Raw genomic sequence first — 7,915 nt, forward strand, 5'->3', positions numbered from 1 at the left:
TTCCTCGGTCACATAGTGAACAAAGAAGGTATTAAGGTGGATCCGGCAAAGATAGAAACTGTTGAAAAGTGGGAAACCCCGAAAACTCCGAAACACATACGCCAGTTTTTAGGACTAGCTGGTTACTACAGAAGGTTCATCCAAGACTTTTCCAGAATAGCAAAACCCTTGACTGCATTAACGCATAAAGGGAAGAAATTTGAATGGAATGATGAACAAGAGAAAGCGTTTCAGTTATTGAAGAAAAAGCTAACTACGGCACCTATATTGTCATTGCCTGAAGGGAATGATAATTTTGTGATTTATTGTGATGCATCAAAGCAAGGTCTCGGTTGTGTATTAATGCAACGAACGAAGGTGATTGCTTATGCGTCTAGACAATTGAAGATTCACGAACAAAATTATACGACGCATGATTTGGAATTAGGCGCGGTTATTTTTGCATTAAAGACTTGGAGGCACTACTTATATGGGGTCAAAAGTATTATATATACCGACCACAAAAGTCTTCAACACATATTTAATCAGAAACAACTGAATATGAGGCAGCGTAGGTGGATTGAATTATTGAATGATTACGACTTTGAGATTCGTTACCACCCGGGGAAGGCAAATGTGGTAGCCGATGCCTTGAGCAGGAAGGACAGAGAACCCATTCGAGTAAAATCTATGAATATAATGATTCATAATAACATTATTACTCAAATAAAGAAGGCGCAACAAGGAGTTTTAAAAGAGGGAAATTTAAAGGATGAAATACCCAAAGGATCGGAGAAGCATCTTAATATTCGGGAAGACGGAACCCGGTATAGGGCTGAAAGGATTTGGGTACCAAAATTTGGAGATATGAGAGAAATGGTACTTAGAGAAGCTCATAAAACCAGATATTCAATACATCCTGGAACGGGGAAGATGTACAAGGATCTCAAGAAACATTTTTGGTGGCCGGGTATGAAAGCCGATGTTGCTAAATACGTAGGAGAATGTTTGACGTGTTCTAAGGTCAAAGCTGAGCATCAGAAACCATCAGGTCTACTTCAACAACCCGAAATCCCGGAATGGAAATGGGAAAACATTACCATGGATTTCATCACTAAATTGCCAAGGACTGCAAGTGGTTTTGATACTATTTGGGTAATAGTTGACTGTCTCACCAAATCAGCACACTTCTTGCCAATAAGAAAAGATGACAAGATGGAGAAGTTAGCACGACTGTATTTGAAGGAAGTCATCTCCAGACATGGAATACCAATCTCTATTATCTCTGATAGGGATGGCAGATTTATTTCAAGATTCTGGCAGACATTACAGCAAGCATTAGGAACTCGTCTAGACATGAGTACTGCCTATCATCCACAAACTGATGGTCAGAGCGAAAGGACGATACAAACGCTTGAAGACATGCTACGAGCATGTGTTATTGATTTCGGAAACAGTTGGGATCGACATCTACCGTTAGTAGAATTTTCCTACAACAACAGCTACCATTCAAGCATTGAGATGGCGCCGTTTGAAGCACTTTATGGTAGAAAGTGCAGGTCTCCGATTTGTTGGAGTGAAGTGGGGGATAGACAGATTACGGGTCCGGAGATTATACAAGAAACTACCGAGAAGATCATCCAAATTCAACAACGGTTGAAAACCGCCCAAAGTCGACAAAAGAGCTACGCTGACATTAAAAGAAAAGATATAGAATTTGAAATTGGAGAGATGGTCATGCTTAAAGTTGCACCTTGGAAAGGCGTTGTTCGATTTGGTAAACGAGGGAAATTAAATCCAAGGTATATTGGACCATTCAAGATTATTGATCGTATCGGACCAGTAGCTTACCGACTAGAGTTACCTCAACAACTCGCGGCTGTACATAACACTTTCCACGTCTCGAATTTAAAGAAATGTTTTGCTAAAGAAGATCTCACTATTCCGTTAGATGAAATCCAAATCAACGAAAAACTTCAATTCATCGAAGAACCCGTCGAAATAATGGATCGTGAGGTTAAAAGACTTAAGCAAAACAAGATACCAATTGTTAAGGTTCGATGGAATGCTCGTAGAGGACCCGAGTTCACCTGGGAGCGTGAAGATCAGATGAAGAAGAAATACCCGCATCTATTTCCAGAAGATTCGTCAACACCTTCAACAGCTTAAAATTTCGGGACGAAATTTATTTAACGGGTAGGTACTGTAGTGACCCGAACTTTTCCATGTTTATATATATTAATTGAGATTGATATTTACATGATTAAATGTTTCCAACATGTTAAGCAATCAAACTTGTTAAGACTTGATTAATTGAAATATGTTTCATATAGACAATTGACCACCCAAGTTGACCGGTGATTCACGAACGTTAAAACTTGTAAAAACTATATGATGACATATATATGGATATATATATAGTTAACATGATACTATGATAAGTAAACATATCATTAAGTATATTAACAATGAACTACATATGTAAAAACAAGACTACTAACTTAATGATTTTTAAACGAGACATATATGTAACGATTATCGTTGTAAAGACATTTAATGTATATATATCATATTAAGAGATATTCATACATGATAATATCATGATAATATAATAATTTAAAATCTCATTTGATATTATAAACATTGGGTTAACAACATTTAACAAGATCGTTAACCTAAAGGTTTCAAAACAACACTTACATGTAACGACTAACGATGACTTAACGACTCAGTTAAAATGTATATACATGTAGTGTTTTAATATGTATTTATACACTTTTGAAAGACTTCAATACACTTATCAAAATACTTCTACTTAACAAAAATGCTTACAATTACATCCTCGTTCAGTTTCATCAACAATTCTACTCGTATGCACCCGTATTCGTACTCGTACAATACACAGCTTTTAGATGTATGTACTATTGGTATATACACTCCAATGATCAGCTCTTAGCAGCCCATGTGAGTCACCTAACACATGTGGGAACCATCATTTGGCAACTAGCATGAAATATCTCATAAAATTACAAAAATATGAGTAATCATTCATGACTTATTTACATGAAAACAAAATTACATATCCTTTATATCTAATCCATACACCAACGACCAAAAACACCTACAAACACTTTCATTCTTCAATTTTCTTCATCTAATTGATCTCTCTCAAGTTCTATCTTCAAGTTCTAAGTGTTCTTCATAAATTCCAAAAGTTCTAGTTTCATAAAATCAAGAATACTTTCAAGTTTGCTAGCTCACTTCCAATCTTGTAAGGTGATCATCCAACCTCAAGAAATCTTTGTTTCTTACAGTAGGTTATCATTCTAATACAAGGTAATAATCATATTCAAACTTTGGTTCAATTTCTATAACTATAACAATCTTATTTCAAGTGATGATCTTACTTGAACTTGTTTTCGTGTCATGATTCTGCTTCAAGAACTTCGAGCCATCCAAGGATCCATTGAAGCTAGATCCATTTTTCTCTTTTCCAGTAGGTTTATCCAAGGAACTTAAGGTAGTAATGATATTCATAACCTCATTCGATTCATACATATAAAGCTATCTTATTCGAAGGTTTAAACTTGTAATCACTAGAACATAGTTTAGTTAATTCTAAACTTGTTCGCAAACAAAAGTTAATCCTTCTAACTTGACTTTTAAAATCAACTAAACACATGTTCTATATCTATATGATATGCTAACTTAATGATTTAAAACCTGGAAACACGAAAAACACCGTAAAACCGGATTTACGCCGTCGTAGTAACACCGCGGGCTGTTTTGGGTTAGTTAATTAAAAACTATGATAAACTTTGATTTTAAAGTTGTTATTCTGAGAAAATGATTTTTATTATGAACATGAAACTATATCCAAAAATTATGATTAAACTCAAAGTGGAAGTATGTTTTCTAAAATGGTCATCTAGACGTCATTCTTTCGACTGAAATGACTACCTTTACAAAAACGACTTGTAACTTATTTTTCCGACTATAAACCTATACGTTTCTGTTTAGATTCATAAAATAGAGTTCAATATGAAACCATAGCAATTTGATTCACTCAAAACGGATTTAAAATGAAGAAGTTATGGGTAAAACAAGATTGGATAATTTTTCTCATTTTAGCTACGTGAAAATTGGTAACAAATCTATTCCAACCATAACTTAATCAACTTGTATTGTATATTATGTAATCTTGAGATACCATAGACACGTATACAATGTTTCGACCTATCATGTCGACACATCTATATATATTTCGGAACAACCATAGACACTCTATATGTGAATGTTGGAGTTAGCTATACAGGGTTGAGGTTGATTCCAAAATATATATAGTTTGAGTTGTGATCAATACTGAGATACGTATACACTGGGTCGTGGATTGATTCAAGATAATATTTATAGATTTATTTCTGTACATCTAACTGTGGACAACTAGTTGTAGGTTACTAACGAGGACAGCTGACTTAATAAACTTAAAACATCAAAATATATTAAAAGTGTTGTAAATATATTTTGAACATACTTTGATATATATGTATATATTGTTATAGGTTCGTGAATCAACCAGTGGCCAAGTCTTACTTCCCGACGAAGTAAAAATCTGTGAAAGTGAGTTATATTCCCACTTTTAAAATCTAATATTTTTGGGATGAGAATACATGCAGGTTTTATAAATGATTTACAAAATAGACACAAGTACGTGAAACTACATTCTATGGTTGAATTATCGAAATCGAATATGCCCTTTTTTATTAAGTCTGGTAATCTAAGAATTAGGGAACAGACACCCTAATTGACGCGAATCCTAAAGATAGATCTATTGGGCCTAACAAACCCCATCCAAAGTACCGGATGCTTTAGTACTTCGAAATTTTATATCATGTCCGAAGGGTGTCCCGGAATGATGGGGATATTCTTATATATGCATCTTGTTAATGTCGGTTACCAGGTGTTCACCATATGAATGATTTTTATCTCTATGTATGGGATGTGTATTGAAATATGAAATCTTGTGGTCTATTGTTACGATTTGATATATATAGGTTAAACCTATAACTCACCAACATTTTTGTTGACGTTTAAAGCATGTTTATTCTCAGGTGAATATTAAGAGCTTCTGCTGTTGCATACTAAAATAAGGACAAGATTTGGAGTCCATGTTTGTATGATATTGTGTAAAAACTGCATTCAAGAAACTGATTTCGATGTAACATATTTGTATTGTAAACCATTATGTAATGGTCGTGTGTAAACAGGATATTTTAGATTATCATTATTTGATAATCTACGTAAAGCTTTTTAAACCTTTATTTATGAAATAAAGGTTATGGTTTGTTTTAAAAATGAATGCAGTCTTTGAAAAACGTCTCATATAGAGGTCAAAACCTCGCAACGAAATCAATTAATATGGAACGTTTTTAATCAATAAGAACGGGACATTTCATCACCAGACCCATATATTAGAAACATATCCTTAGTCCTCCTAAGGTATTTCAATATACTTTTAACAGTAATCCAATGACTGTTTCCTGGGTTATTCTGGTATCTACTTGTCAGGCTAAGAGCGCATGACACATCCGGTCTAGTGCATATCATTGCATACATGATAGACCCAATGGCAGACGCATATGGGACTTTCTTCATTCTCTCCTGTTCATCTTTCGTGGTGGGGCACTGAGATGAACTGAGAAGTGTTCCCTTTTGAATAGGTACCAAACCTTTCTTAGAGTTCTCCATCTTGAACCTTTTCAAGATCTTTTCAATGTATGCACTTTGATTCAAACCTATCAATTTCTTGGATCTATCCCTGTAGATCCCAATCCCCAAAACGTATTGTGCTTCTCCAAGATCCTTAATGGAGAAGCATTTACTTAACCAAGTTTTAACACCTTGCATTGCCAGAATATCGTTCCCAAATAACAATATATCATCCACATATAATACAAGGAACATGATAGTGCTCCCACTAGCTTTCTTATATACACAAGCTTCATCACCATTTTTAATGAAGCCAAATTTCTCAGCTTCCTCATTAAAATGATGATTCCACATTCTAGATGCTTGTTTCAATCCGTAGATTGACTTCTTTAACTTGCATACCTTTTTAGGATATTTCGGATCAACAAAACCTTCAGGCTGAACCATATAGACATCTTCCATAAGATATCCATTTAGGAAAGCGGTCTTGACATCCATTTGCCATATTTCGTAATCATAATGAGCAGCAATGGCGAATAATATCCTGATAGACTTTAGCATTGCCACAGGCAAAAAAGTTTCATCATAGTCAACCCCTTGAGTTTGAGTGAAACCTTTTGCTACAAGTCTAGCTTTGTATGTATCCAAGTTTTCATGTACGTCAGTTTTCATTTTGAAAAGCCATTTGCAATCAACTAGCCTAGAGCCAGGGGGTTGCGTAACAAGTTCCCAAACTTGGTTGTCATACATGGATTGCATCTCAGATTTCATGGCTTTCTGCCATTTATCTTTATCAATCCTTGATAAAGCATCTTGGTAGTTTGTTGGTTCATCCAAATCAACCGTATAGCAACCATCTATGAGAAACCCATATCTCTCAGGAGGATTGCTAATCCTACCAGATCTACGAATGTCTTGTGTATATTGATCATCCATTTGATCACTCTCAACATTTTCATGTTGAGTGCTAGTGTCAACCAATTGTGTATCATCTACTTGATCTTGAACCTCTTCAAGATCTATCTTCCTTTCACTATTTCCTTCCATTAGGAACTTAGTTTCAAGGAATTCCGCCTTCCGAGCAACAAATACATTCTGCTCGGATGGATCATAGAAATAGTATCCCATATCATCCTTGGGATATCCTATGAAGATACACTTCGTGGATCGAGCATCCAACTTATTAGGGACGTAACGCTTAGGATAAGCTTCACATCCCCATACCTTTAAGTATGATAGAGATGGAGGTTTTCCAAACCACATCTCATGAGGAGTTCGTTCCACTTTTTTGGTTGGGGCCATATTTAGAATACGAGCCGCGGAGCATAGACAATAACCCCAAAATGATAGAGGTAACGAGCTTCTTGCCATCATAGATTGAACCATATCCATTAGGGTTCGGTTCCTCCTTTCGGAAACTCCATTAAGTTGGGGTGTTCCGGGTGGAGTAAGTTGTGAGATAATCCCACAACTCCTAAGATGATCTTGGAAGGCATCGCTTAGGTATTCACCTCCTCTATCGGTACGAAGTACCTTAATTGTCCTATTGAGTTGATTTTGTACTTCGTTTTGATATTCTTTAAATGCTTCAAACGTTTCGTCCTTGTGTCTTAACAAGTAGACATATCCGAAATGACTGAAGTCATCAATGAAAGTAACGAAGTATCTTTCACCATTCCTAGTTATGGGCTTAAAGGGTCCACATACATCCGAATGTATTAATCCCAATAAGTCTTTAGCCCTTTCATAGGTCCCTTGGAAAGGTGCTTTTGTCATTTTGCCTTGTAAACAAGATTCACATACATCAAATGAGTCTAGTTCATTTGATTTCAAAAGTCCATTCTTTTGAAGTGTATGCATTCGGTTCTTGTTTATATGGCCAAGGCGACAATGCCATAAATAGGAATCACTCAAATCCCTTTTGAGTTTCTTGGTGCTTGTATGGTATATAGAGCTCGATGATGCGTCATCATGATCCAATTCATAAATTCCATTTGAAGGCGAAGCCTTGAAATAGAATACATTGTCTTTAGAAACATGAATATCATCATCAATAAAATTAACAACGTAACCACATTGTTTTAAGCGAGAAATAGAAATATTGTTTCTACACAAATCCGGAGCATACAAAACATTTTCTAAAATAAGTTCCAATCCGCTTGGAAGCTTCAAAATAAAATCTCCTTGAGCTTTAACATGCACCTTTGCACCATTGCCCATATAGAGA

Source organism: Rutidosis leptorrhynchoides, chromosome 5 (genome assembly GCF_046630445.1).
Source record: "Rutidosis leptorrhynchoides isolate AG116_Rl617_1_P2 chromosome 5, CSIRO_AGI_Rlap_v1, whole genome shotgun sequence".
NCBI classification, from domain to species: Eukaryota; Viridiplantae; Streptophyta; class Magnoliopsida; order Asterales; family Asteraceae; genus Rutidosis; species Rutidosis leptorrhynchoides.